The sequence below is a fragment of the Gopherus flavomarginatus genome, chromosome 22, assembly GCF_025201925.1.
Source record: "Gopherus flavomarginatus isolate rGopFla2 chromosome 22, rGopFla2.mat.asm, whole genome shotgun sequence".
In the NCBI taxonomy this organism is placed as follows: domain Eukaryota; kingdom Metazoa; phylum Chordata; order Testudines; family Testudinidae; genus Gopherus; species Gopherus flavomarginatus.
The window spans coordinates 11,225,365-11,237,520 of NC_066638.1; the positions used below are offsets into that span (position 1 = coordinate 11,225,365).

The window sequence follows — 12,156 nt, forward strand, 5'->3', positions numbered from 1 at the left end:
AAGCAACAACAAAAAGAAATTATCAGTAAGGTAACAAAGTTCCACTTAAACCTTCGCCCTCCACTTGGTTGCTCCTGGAGTTCCTCCCTCCAGAGTGCTCAGCCCACACCCTGGATCATCTCTGTAGAGAACCCCTTGGACAGGAGATAGGGACTGGATTGGGATGCAGGAGATCTGGGGCGAGTTCCCTGCTCCACCAAGGACTTCATGCATGATCCTGACTAAGTGAGGGAATCGCTCTGGGCCTCAGCACCTAATCTGCAAAATGGGAAGATGTTACCTTTCTTCTACTCTTGGCCTGTTTAGACGGTGAGCTCTCTGGCGTCTGTCTCTGTGCATCTGACACAAAGGGGGCTCAGTCTCAGATGGAGCCCCCATGTGCTACCATCCCCCTTAGATCTGCAGGCACGAATGAGGAATCTGCTCCGGTGAGTCTCCACTACCCACTCTTCCCTTCATCAGCCAGAAGGACACCTGCTACCAGGTGGGAGGTTTCAAGCAGACTCTGCCAGCCTGTTCCGGTCAGCAAGGAAGTGCTAGCCACCCATCTATTAGTCCACAGACGCTCTGTTGTGGGCGTGGGGCAGGGGAAGACGCCAGGGGGAACAGGGATAAGGATTTTTGAGCGAGGCAGGAGTTCATTCAAAACAGCAGCAAATCGAATGAGCAATGGGTCCAGTGAAAGGCGTGGGTGAAACCCAGGAAAGGAGAAGTTGGCCCAAAGAGGAGTGGAATTAAGTTAGAGCTTTACTAATGGGCAGAGGGGCTCCCCACGGCCAGGATTTGCCATCCCAGCCCTGGCCTCAGGCTGTACCTCTCCGACCCAGCCGGCTGTCACCACCCCACAGCTGTGCCGTGACCTCTGTAGGAAAGGTGGCTGCAGGTCCCACCCTTGGCCTGGCATCACCTGCAGCTTTTGCCCGCAGCCTGGGCAGAGAAACCAAGGAGCAAACGGGTCACAGGAACATCCCCCCTCGGCGCTCCTGGAGGACATTCGGCTCAGGTCAGGCAGCCAGAAGCTCACCCTGCTGCTGCACCCGTCCCTAAACAGGCAGGGAGCGGCTGCAGTGTAAACAGAGTGACTCCAGCGGAGTCAATGGGGTTACCCTAGTGAATCGGAGGGGCCAAAGGCTTCCTTCCATCCTCAACGCTGCCAACAACCCTTCCCTGTGCTGCAACCCCGAGTCACCACAAGCCCACTGGCTCAAAGGAGCACCCCTTCTGCGGGCGAAGGGGACAAGGGCAGGGTGGCGTCCAGTCTTTCATCCCCAGGACCACGGCCCTCCCCTGGGGGTCTGATCGGACGTACGCCAGCGTATGACCAGAGCAGCCGCAAAAGGGACCAGCCTTGGTCCCCAAAAGTCAGCACTGGACCCCTGCCAACTTCAGCCCTTGCCTCTGGGCGTCTGATGTGGGCCCATTAAACGCAGCCCCATGACACAGACTAATCCACAGGCGCACACCCTTCCCACAAGAAAGAGGAAGTGCACTATTAGTAACGGCCTAAAGGAAAAGCACATTACAGGGGTAGCCATGGTAACCTCTTGCCACCCTCCCTCCCCATCCCTAGCCCTGCCTGCTGGCTGGGAAACGCAGGATTTCCGCTGGAAGAAGAGCAATTCCCGGATCTGAGGGGCTGCGAAGGAGGAGGAAATCGGGCTAGGGGAGCAGGGGGGACACACAAATACAATCCAGAACCCGTCCCAGAGCCGGGAGGGGAAGCGAGACCCCTTCCCCACAGGTGGGGGGCTTAGACAGGAAGCTGCCAGTTCCTGGGCCACGAGTTAGCACAGAGAAATAAACTCAGAAAAAAAGGGGACCAGAGACTGGGCTGAAGGCCCCTTTCCCAGACACGGAGTCAGCATCCCCAGTGGGGGCCCTTGGCATGCGGCTCCCACCCCACCCCACCCTACCCACTCGGCCAGGGGACAGTGGTGCACACGGTTGGTTCCAAGGACCAGGCGTCTCAGTGGCTGGGGACTGGAGGATTCCCAGGCAAGCATTTTCCTGGGGGGAAAGGGGGAGAGATACAGCCCACCCCCAAGGCAAAATCATCTGAACTGTGAGGACTAGAGGGGTGTCCCTGGCCCCTGGTACAGCCAGATACAAGAGGCTGCCACCCGACTAAAGGCTGGCAGGAAAGTGACACCCTCTTCAGCCACCCCGCCAGATCCAGAGCAGGCAGGAAAACAAGCCCATTTGCTTGTGCAACCCGCTTCTGTTGCTGTCGCCGCTTAACGCCCAGCAAAGCGGAGCGGGGGCTTCGCTCCCCTCTGGGCCAACCGCGCGAGGGGGCAGGGAGGGATACGCCGGATTTACACGAGGGGGACAGGAATGAAGCGAGCCTGGCTTGTTTCACCTGCGGAGCCCCCTGGCTTGCAAGGAGGTCGCCTGCCTTCCTTCCCCGCAGCCACGGGCGAGAGGGGCGCCTCGGGCAGAGGGGCGGCAGCCCCCTGGAGAAGGCGGAGACACCAGCCCCCCCAACAGCGATCCTCATCCCTCCCCCACTCCATCCGCCCCCCATCGCACCGCAGCTCCCGGAGCGGGATGACCTGCAGAGGGGGATTCAGACAGACCCCCCCCCCACTCACACACCATGTGTGGGGAATCAGAGCGACCCTCTTCCCTAGCTGGCTGGATTCAAACACGCGCCGCGCCCCCTCGGCCCTGCACCCCTCCCCAGCGCCCCCATCCCCCGGCGCGCCCCCTCGGCCCTGCACCCCTCCCCAGCGCCCCCATCCCCCGGCGCGCCCCCTCGGCCCTGCACCCTTCCCCAGCGCCCCCGCCGCGCCCCTCTCCAGCACCCCTGCCCCCCGGCGCGCCCCCTCGGCCCTGCACCCTTCCCCAGCGCCCCCGCCGCGCCCCTCTCCAGCACCCCTGCCCCCCGGCGCGCCCCCTCGGCCCTGCACCCTTCCCCAGCGCCCCCGCCGCGCCCCTCTCCAGCACCCCTGCCCCCCGGCGCGCCCCCTCGGCCCTGCACCCCTCCCCAGGGCCCCCATTCCCCGGTGCGCCCCTCCCCAGCGCCCCCATCGGCCCTGCACCCCTCCCCAGCGCCCCCATCCCCGATGCGCCCCCTCGGCCCTGCACCCCTCCCCAGCGCCCCCATCCCCCGGCGTGCCCCCTCGGCCCTGCACCCCTCCCCAGCGCCCCCGCCCCCCGCCGCGCCCCTCACCTTGCGCGGCTCCAGCCTGCGGGCTCCGGGCTGAGCTGGCCCCTGGCAGGGGGGCGGGCAGGGCACAGCGCGCCGGTGGGTGCCTGCGTGTTTCCCTGTCGCTCCGGTTCTTCTCCCTGGCGCCCAGCCCTCAGCCGGCCCCCTTCTGCCCCCCCCGCCCCTTAGCAAGGGTTCATTGTGCGAGCGGGAGCCCCAGAGAGCTGCGCTGGGCGCTTACAGGTCCCAGCAAATCCCCATCAGCTGGTGCCAGAGACCCCGCCGCCCAGGTCCACCCATTGATTGCCGCGGCCTGGGGTCCTGCCAATCCGGAGCGTCCCCGGGAGGGGGGGGTTGAGAGAGCACCCCCCACCCCAATCAATCCCGCAGCACCGGGCTGCCCAGGACAGGGGGAGATTGCAGAGCTACCGACCCCCTCCTCCCCCACATCTCCGTGGGCCCTGACCTGCAGCTCTAGGGTCCCGCAGACCCGGCCCGCTCGGGATCTGCTGCGGGAGAAGGGGCTTGGGGCTACCTAGCTCTGGCTATTGGCCACAGCCAGTGGGGGCGGGGGGAGCGCCTGCCAATCAAACCAGTCCAGGGTATGGCTATGTCAAAAATGAATCTGGAGGAGGGGGGCTGAGGAAAGCCTAGTGGAGGGGTCAGCAACCTTGCAGAAGTGCTGTGCCAGGCTTCCTTCGTTCACTGGAATTTAAGGTTTCGTGTGCCAGTCATACATTTTAATGTTTTTAGAAGCTTTATTTAAAATTAAATTAAAATGCAGAGCCCCCCCGGACCTGTGGCCAGGACCTGGGTAGTGTGAGTGCCACTGAAAATCAGCTCGTGTGCCGCCTTCGGCACACGTGCCATAGGTTGCCTACCCCTGGCCTAGTACCACCTGTTAATGCGACCTCTGGGCACCTAGGCAGCAGCCCAGCTCCTCGAAGGGATCCAGGCCTCTAACTCCCATTGATTTCAAATGCGTTCAAATATCCCACTGATTTCAATGGGAGTTAGGTAGGATCCAACTCTGTAGCCCAGTCGCTTGTCTCTACTAGGAGCTGCAAGAAACCTCACAATGAGCAAGTGTGAAATAACCCCCTCACAGGGTCCTTCCTAATGCCAGCTAGTTAGTGGCTGAGAGGCGAAGTGACTCCCCTAAGATTGCCGCGCAGGTCAGCGACCCCCATGATTCCCGAGTCCGTGCCCAACCCACCCGGCTTGACCCCTGGTGAGAGTACAGGCTGAAAGAGCTACGGGTCCCCTCCACTTGTTGGTAGAGGATGTGCCACTGGCACAGTTTTGAGTTGCAAGAGTTAGGAGCAGCACCTGGCGGGAGCTTGTCCAGGTGCTGTGCCCGTCCTGTAGAGAGCTGGATGAATAACAGAGCTCTCGGTTCACTTGCGATTCCAAAAGAATTTAGAAAAAAAAGTTTCAGGCTGAATCAAAATCAAAAGTGTTGGAGATTTTCGGCAAATGAAGGAGTAGAAAAAAAAATGTCAACTCAGGTCATACAAAATGTTTTGCTGGATGCGAAATGAAACATTTTGTTTGGATTTTGAGCATTTTCAACCATCAGCTGTAAAATTGAAGGACATTTCAAAGCACAAAGTCACCTGGAATCAAAATGTTTCGATATTTCCTGAATTTGTTTTTTTTTTCCCCAACCAAAACAATTTGGCAAAACCGACCTAAATTCATGAAATGTTTTGGAGTCACTGAATCTGCATTTTTTGCCCCCCAAAGAAGTTTCCCTAGAAACATTTTGTTCATCTCTAATTCTGCAGGTAACGAACTGTACTTCTGCAGTGGATTTCAGTCCAGCTTCTGTCATGAGCACTAAGGACAAGATTTCAGTGGAAGCTAGGAGCCTAAATACCTTTGAACATCTGGAGCTAAACTCATTAAAGCCAACCTGTCATAAATATAGGGGGAAGGGTAGCAACCTTTATATATGCAGTAGCATAAAATCCCTCCTTGGCAGCTGTACTGGTTCAGAGTGTGGGTGGGTGGGAGAGAACCCTGATATGGTGTTAGCGGTGGGATTTTATGCTACTGCATACATAAAGGTTGCTACCCTTCCCCCTATATTTCTGACACAACCCAAAGTCCATAACAACCAGCATGGACCACTCCCAAGCACTAATGCAATTCTTCCCCTCCCCTTCTGGAAATGGGGTATCTTTCCCCCAAAGAAATATGGGAGGTGGCGGGGAAGGGAACTGATTCAAAACTGAATGGAGGGTGAAATTCTCTCCTCCCCCCACCCCGGAGAGAGGCTGTGCAAAGCTTACTCACTGTTTAAGGCGACTTACAGGATGCAGCTCCTAGGGCGGGTTTTTGGCACAGTGGGGGTGGGGTGATACTCAGAGAGGGCATGGAAAATGACCTTCGTTGCACAATAAAACCATCGCAAGTCAGTATTGCATCTTTCCTCCAGAAGAATCTCAAACCTCTTTGTAGGCAGCCTCTGAAGGAAGCCGTTGCCCATCTCTGTGCTGCAGCCACCTCTGGGGTGGAATGCAGCCGCTCTGTGTGAGCAGCCAGGCGATGGTTATCTCTGGAGGGGAAGTGCAAAAGGATTTCCTTAGCCAAGACAGCAGTGGGAAGGCAGGTGGTTACCCAACCACAGCTCTGACCAGCTTCACACCTCTGCAGGAAGTGCCTCCGGGGGTTTGATGAGTGCAAGTGCCCCCCACTTTTTTTGCACAGCAGACCCTGGACAGTTCAGTACCTGCCAGGAGGGAAGGGCACCACCTGCTGAATTACCACCAGCGCTCCCCGCAGCACCAAGGTTCAACCTGGCGGTTTCCCGCTCAGGCATTCACCAGGCCCAGCTCTGTCTTCCACAGGGCTGACACCTGGATGATGGAGAAAACCAGTGAAAACACTAAGACTGGAGCCCCGGGCTTCACTGCAGCAAACAGCTCCCATCCAGGAAGCCCCAGTCTTAGACCTGCCGACACCCCCAACATAGACACGCCCCAAGGACCCCAACATTAGCAATCTCAGCCTCTAAAATAAGGAATGCAGATCTCCAGTGGCTCCCTTGACAGCCCCCTCCCGCCCCCATCTATCCAAAGGGTCTTAAAGCCCAACACCAGACTCAGAGGGGAGACCCTGCTGGCTTTTGGGGAGCCACTCTCGAGTTGCAAGGAGAATCGGGCCATTAGAAAACCATCAGAGGCAGGTGTGACCCCCCAACTGCACTGGGTGTCAGGACATCCGTGGTCCTATTCCCTACTCTGCCATTGGCTAGCTGCGTGACCTTGGGCAAGTCACGTCCCTCTTCTGTGCCTCGCTTTCCCTTCTTGCTCTTTCTCTGTCTTGTCTATGAGATTGGCAGATGTTTGGGGCAGGGACTCTTCCTTTGGGAACGTTATTGCTGTAATGCTTAGGAGCGCCAGTCATGGACCAGGCCCCCTTGTGCCAGGTGCTGTACATTTTTATTGCTATTAGATGTATTATGGTAGCTCCTAGGCGTTCCCGTCATGAACCAAGACCCCATTTCACCAGGCGCTGCACAAAACACAGCTCAGAAGGAAGGGCCCTACCTCCGGGGCTTATGCTCTAAGCAGTAAGAAACACCCCCCCAGAGAAGTGCATGGCAGGGGGCTGTGGGTGGAGCCCGTGAGGTCCCCTCTCTGCAGCATTGCCCAATGGCCTGGGCCCATGTGAAAATCCAGGCAGGCGGTCACACTGCTTGGAGCTGTGTTAACTCGAAGGCAGCCCAGCTCCGTTCTGAACTGCAGAGCCAGGGAAGGGGCAGCTGTCCCACCCGGCCCCAGGGGCTGCCCCTTCTCTCGGCTTGCTCCAAACTCACAGTGCCTTGTGGGATAGTCCAGGGAAAACTCTGGAAGGGTCTGTTTTGGGGAGAAGGGGGTTAAGGGAAAGGGGGGCTTTCCCCTTGCAGCCCTGCAGCAGGGCGAGATTCAAAACGCTTGTCTGGGATGAGTAACTGAAAGAGGTGGCTGGTGCATGACCCCACATCCGAACGCACCAAGCTCCCTCTTGGAAAGAACTCTGGACTCTGCTGACAGCTGGGGGGCGGGGGGTTTTGATCTTGCAGATGAACACTGCCCACCTAGGGGAAAGGGGAACTCTGAGCAGGTGCCCTCGCCTGCCTGCACCAGGTGCAATCGTGGAGGATGCTTGAGCCCTGGTGCTCCTCCCCGTCCCAGCTGGGGGCTGTTTGTTTCATTCACTAATAGAATCAATCGGGAAACGGAGTGGAGACACCTGTCTGACCCCTGCTGACTTTGAGGGAGCCGCTCCTGAGTTACAAAAGAATCAGAGGCAGTGTGACCCCACTGCACTGGGTGTCAGGACACCTGAGTCCTATTCCCTGCTACTGACTAGCTGAGTGACCTTGGGCAAGTCACTTCTTGCTGCCTCAGTTTCCCCTCCTGCTTTTTGTCTGTCTGGCCTATTTAGATTGTCAGCAGTTTGGAGCAGGGGTGCTTACTATAGGCACATATAGCGCCTAGCACCCTGATCTATATTAGGTCCTTATGTGCTCCCTAATACTGCAGCAATGAGGGTACCTCAGATGCTTAAATATATTCAGTTTCACTATACCCTTGTGTGCTAGTAGCTTCAGGTCACAACTAGGGAAACTGAGGCATGGAGCAACTAAGTGACTTGCCCAAGGTTAGCAGCAAAGCTGGGAACTGAACCAAGGTCACTAGAGTCCCAGTGAAAGCACTAACCACTAGGCCATCCTTTCTCCTGAATTCAGCTGCTGCCTCTTGATGGCTACTAATAATTACTGATGACAATCGCTCCTAACTCAGCATTCATAACAAAGGATCCCAAAGCCCTTTGCAACCCAGGCACTCGGGAATCACCCCACATCACCCTACGACACAGCACCTCGCCCCGGAGAGATTTTTTAAACTCCGACTGTAGCAGAGGCAAAACAACGCCCAACCCCCTGTAGACTGTACAGGGAGGGGATGACTGGCACAGCTCAGGAACACTATGGGGTGACGGGTGAGTTAGACTCCCTTACACCTCCTCTTACCCACATGCGGATGGGTAACAGAACTGACCGGCTGTGGATGCACTGGGAGAATAATCCGAATGCTCATCCTGCCAGCAGTGGGGTAATGGGGGTCAGTGAGGTGCATTGTTTGGCCAGCAGCATGCTCCTGATGTCAGCCCATGTTCTTGGGTGCAGGGGATGTTTTGGTTCGGTCCATGGGGAAACACCTCTGAAGCTCGAGAATAACAGGGCTCAGCCCGAGAGCGTCAGCGCGTGGCTCGGGCCAGAGCAGAGGGGCAGCAGGGGGGTCAGGGGATGGGCCAGCACTCTGCTACCCAGCAGGATACAGTCCAGCATGCGGACGGAGCTGGGCTTCGAAAAGGAACCTGCAAGTGGACTGGAAGCACGGAGACTTCAGAGGAGGAGATGTGCAAAGCTGCCCTCGGAAAGGGGCACTTCAGAAAGTGCTGAGCTGGGAGAGGCAGGGAGGGCTCAGGACTAGGTCTCCGGAGCAAGTCAGAGATCTCAGATCAGTTCTACTAGACGAGAGCTTGAGCTTCGTGTGCTCAGATCAGCCACCCAGCTGGCAGCTAGAGCCAAGAGGCTGTCACAGAGTCCCTGGGCGATGCTCTGGAACTGCTCCCCACAAAGCCAGTCAGGACTTTGGGGAGCCTCCTCTCCCTCGGAGCAGACTTGTTCAGGGCAAGAAGCTCACACGGCTTCACCTCCTGGGTCTCTCCTTGGAGCATTCAGCATGTGCCCCTCCATGCGCTTCCCCCAGCGAGCCCGCCCCAGCGGGGTCCTGGGAAGCCACAGGGTCCTGCACCCCCACTTTGCAGTCAGACGTGACTCTTAGGCAGCCAGTAAAACAGAGGTTTATTCGATGACAGGAACACAGTCTAAAACAGAGCTTGTAGGTACAGAGAACAGGACCCCTCGGCCGGGTCCATTCTGGGGGACAGTGAGCTAGACCCCCACGTCTGCACTTCACTCCTCGTCCCCAGCCAGCTCCAAACTCCCAAAACCCCTCCAGCCCCACCTCCTTTCCCGGGCCAGGAGGTCACCTGACCTCTTTGTTCTCCCATACCTTTAGCATCCCCTTGCAGGGGGGAAGGGCCTGGCCATTAGTTGCCAGGTGACAGAGGGTTGGCCAGAAACTGAGCCCCCCCCCCACCCCCAAGTATTCACAGGGAACATTAAGAACATTCCTAGTTCGTCACAGAGGCCAGGGACTGAACGGGGCCCAGAGGCCAAACTCTCTGTTTATCCCTAGAGGCGGCACCTCCAGGGCAGGGCAGAGACCTACTGGCAGGACAACATGGGCAAAGCTGCCTGCCCTGCTCGGTCCAGCTGATCCCTTCCAGATGTGCTAAACTCCCTTTAAAAACACCTGGGGGCCTGGGAACCATGGAGTCGGCATGAAAACCCAGGAAGATTGGCAGCTGGGCCAGGCTGGGCAACTTTAGTTGTGCAGGAGAGGGCTTAGGCCTTATGACTTGACGGAACCAACAAGCAGGGGCTGCCCACCCCAGGCCAGGCCTCCCTGCCCAGCACCCCGAGCCCACGGAGAGGGAATGGGGGTACATGGAGAGCAATCATTGCAAAACAGCCGTTTCCTGCAGTGTGAACAAACCAAGTCCCCGATTCTGTTTTCGGGCGAGTTGGGGAGAGGAACCTGCTGTTGATCAGCCTAAAAATGCTGCTAGCACTTACCACATTTCCAGCTTCAAAATAGCACCAACGAGCAACCAGCGCTATCTACATCCCCTCCCCCAGCCCGATTCTGGCCGCTGTCTCCCTGCCTGCAGAGACGATCCAGCCTCTGGGACCAGAGCACAAGGCACCGGGGTATTTTCAGCACAAATCAGGCGCTATTTTTTGCACGCCTGGTGGTTATTTTTAGGGCTGTGTTTTAAAGACCTGTATGGCAGAGGCTCAGTGCTGCTGATGCCTCACGACCTCACAGTGAGGGATTCTCAGACCACCTCGTAGCCCTCCTGCCTATAGGGGCAGCTTAAGGTTCACGCCGAGTACCCACTCAGACAGCATTTATGGATCATCAGCGTCTGCATTCACCTCCCTGTTCTGCTTCCTGTGTATCCAGCCCACTACCTCTGTGTCCTGTCCCTTGTTGTGCTTGGCTGCCACTCTCCACCCCGAGGTGGCTGCATCGCAGTGGTGCTGTGTCCGCGTATACCAAGGGGCTGGGATTTGCAAAGGACCTTGAGGCCAAGCATTTCAGACGTGACTTGTGATTTGTGGGGGGTGCCTAAATTTCTGGGTCCCACCCTGAGTCACTGTAAAGGGACCTGGATTTCCAGAAAGCACCATCTGAAAAATCAGCCCCCTGGAAAGGGTGTCCAGCTGGGAGCCCAGAAGCTGAGGCCCCTGAAGTTAGTCAAGGTTGAAAATCTTGGAAGTGCCTGATTCCCCTGGGTGCTTTAGCAAACCCCAAAATGCTGCATGCCCTGAAGGGCCAGTTGACGGTGGTAGGAGCTGAAGGGTACGCAGCACCTTTGCAAATCACACCACTTACCAGGGGCCTCAACAGGGAGCAAGGAGCCTGAGTTTAGGTCTCAGGGGTTAAAAACCTTGGTCCGGATTTAGAAAGCCCGTTGGGATTGGAAGGCCTGATAATAAACGTAAGATGGACACCAGAGTGGCTAGAAGAACCCATGAGATCATCTGGTACAAGCTCTTGGATAGCAGCACGGGTCAGTTCATTCCAACCACACACCCCGTGTGGGAGAGACCAGCTGCCACCGATGCCCGGCGATGCATTGGATCTCTTTGCTCAGCAGTGGACCTGTGAGCCTTGGTGGAATGGGAAAAGCAGGACCGGCCTCAGCGTAGCCCCCATGTTCAGCAGCTGCCGACATTTTAGCAGGCCTGGTGCTCCGCAGTGGGTCACACAGGAGAGATCCCTTCTGCCTCATGTCACACAACAGGAAGGGGCTGGACCTTCATTCACACAGGAAGTAGCTTGTGTTGCAACTGAGTTAACAGCTGGGGTGCATTGCAACATCCACTTGCAGGCAGCCTGCGATCTGCTGTGGCAGGGAAGCCATGGGGAGGTGGGGGAAGGGGGCGATCATTGGCCACGCTGGGTGAACAAGTCTTGCAGAAGGTTACGCCTTGAGCCTGCAGCTGTGCAATGGCTTGGCTCCTCACACACTGCTCCAGGCCTCGCACAAGCGGATTGCAACAACAGGGAGCCAGGATTTTGCTCTGCTCTGGGTCAGACTGGTGCTGTCCACCACATCCAGTGGGGATGAGACGCCACCGGCCTTGCAGGTGCACTGGGTCAGCCAGTTCTCCTAACTCCATCCCACACCCCGCGGCTGCCTCCTCGGCAGCGCAGGGCACTGTGGGAGCGGCTCTGCGGCAGGAGCTGGGAGATCCCGCCAGGCTGGAAACCTCACAGGATGCACTGTGGAAGGCATTTGGATGCTGGAATGCCCAGGGCCCTGAGCCTTTCCTGCCCTGCCCTCTGTGCCGGGGAAGCATGCAGCGAGCCGGAACCCAACTAATTACTTGCAACATCTTATCAGTGACCCAGTCACCACGGGCTGCTCTGCACAAGATTGCAGAGAGGAGGCTGCATTTCCACCTCAGGCACTTGCATGACAGACAGGGCCGAGGCTGGCCCGGCTTCCTCATTCAGCATCAGCTGCCTCGGCTGTGGTGATGATCGCCCTGCACCGGAGTGCCGAGGGGCTGCAGTCTGGGTCAGGACTGGCATGTCAGCGAGGAGTCACAAGGCAAGATTGCTGTTGCACTAACCGCCTCCCAGCGGAGTTCTGGCACCAGAGCCGTGGGATCTGTGGTGTGTGGCAGCAGGGTTTAAGGGACTGAAAGGTCTTTGGGAGTTCAGCAGGGAGCCATGGGACGTTCAGCTTCACAGGGTCACTCACAGCTGGCCTGGAACGCCCAGCGAGGGTTCCATAAGGCAGCAGGGGATATGGCTGCTCCCAGGTGGATCTGGGGATGGGGGTGCTGCAGAGGGGTTTTGCAGGAGTCCCGA

General features: G+C 57.6%; 1 protein-coding gene across 3 annotated transcripts in view; it reads right to left on the minus strand.

Annotated features, from left to right (window-relative positions):
- FGR (FGR proto-oncogene, Src family tyrosine kinase) overlaps positions 1-3,669 on the minus strand; it is a 37,508-nt gene extending 33,839 nt beyond the window's left edge. Inside the window, exon 1 of one of the 3 annotated variants that reach the window (XM_050932025.1) lies at positions 3,173-3,669. The gene's annotated coding sequence lies outside the window, so the exon portion shown is untranslated. The remainder of the gene's footprint in view (positions 1-3,172) is intronic. The other 2 variants (XM_050932028.1, XM_050932027.1) reach the window with 2 other exon arrangements.
- Positions 3,670-12,156: the final 8,487 nt, after the last annotated feature.